This window comes from Nuphar pumila, chromosome 5, assembly GCF_984573655.1.
Source record: "Nuphar pumila chromosome 5, dmNupPumi1.hap1.1, whole genome shotgun sequence".
Classification (NCBI taxonomy): Eukaryota; Viridiplantae; Streptophyta; class Magnoliopsida; order Nymphaeales; family Nymphaeaceae; genus Nuphar; species Nuphar pumila.
The window spans coordinates 1,297,676-1,298,983 of record NC_143253.1 but is presented as its reverse complement, the minus strand read 5'-3'; positions in this window follow the sequence as shown (position 1 = coordinate 1,298,983).

Below are 1,308 nucleotides of genomic sequence, written 5' to 3'. Positions count from 1 at the left end.
ATGGATGCAAAGTACGCACAACAGTGCGCATCCATTTTCCGAATTAAGCGTGGCGATTTCCTACCAAAGAGGGGAGATGCCGCTGAAATGGATAAAAGAAACGCACGCTTTCTCCGTAAAAGAGAGGAAGTGCTGCTGAAATTTCTGAAGAAGCTAAGAATAGCTTAGAAAGAACATAGCAGGATATTCTGACATATAACAGAGTGCTACCCAGTTCATGGTTTGCCTTCTACAACGTAGAAGGGTTCGTCGCACCACTGCCAGTAGAGCAGGGAAGGTGCTGACGAAATGGTCGGCGGAAGAGCTGTCGGAACCAATGGAACGGCATAATGATGTCTGTTGATGGAACGATGCCAGATCGGCTCATATCCTTGTGTCTGCAATGGCACCTTGCTCGTAAGGGCCGCTGAGCCGGAGTAGAGGTTGCGCCTTGGCTAGGTTTGGACTCGTTGCGTAAAAATACGCCGAGTAGCCGATCTATTTAGATCGAGTCATATGCATGCTCATTGAGAACGGTTACGCAACCAGACTCGTAAGGGCCGAAGAGCCAGAGTGTGTTGTTTCCACCCAAAGAGGTGTGATGCTCGTGGTGGCCGAAGTGCCAAAGAGCGGTGTTCTGCATGCATATGAATAAGACTTAAGGTCGCACATACCCCGCGGTTGAAAATCGTGTTAGGGGCACCCCCTCAGTAATGACTGTGTTGGGGCGGACTGAATGGGGTCGGGTACATACTCCCGTAGTGCTGAAAGCACGGGCTGCCTAAATGGCATGCAGATTCTGTCCAAGTAATTGTAAGACTGACAGACCCCTTCAGGAATTATGCTCACTGTAGAATGACAGTGATGGTACAGCCTTGAGTGACACGTATTTTACTTTGGACCTGATAGAGTCCACGATGGCCTCAGTCACTCATGGGTTTTGGGGTCGTGGTTATCCTTAAGATCTAAGGATTGAACTCAACTACTGCAAGTAGAGGATGCATCCGAATATGGGCCTAGTAGGATTCTCTCAGTTGAAACACACTGCTCTACTATGGATAGGGTCAACAGGCCTCTGGGGTATCTAAAATACATAGAATAATCAACCCCCAGAACGTCGCGTTGATGCCCAGACAATAGCTCTACCTGCGTACCAAAGGCGGGAGCGGTTAATTAACGAAACAATGCATTAGCTTAGGTTCAGCGATGCTTGAATGTATGCGTGGATGGTCGTTGTTGATTCAGTCCTGCATAACCTTTGTGAATGTGTCATGTTCGGTATACTACTGGACCGACTGGGCAAAGACCCGTGTTGTATCCGCACAACTA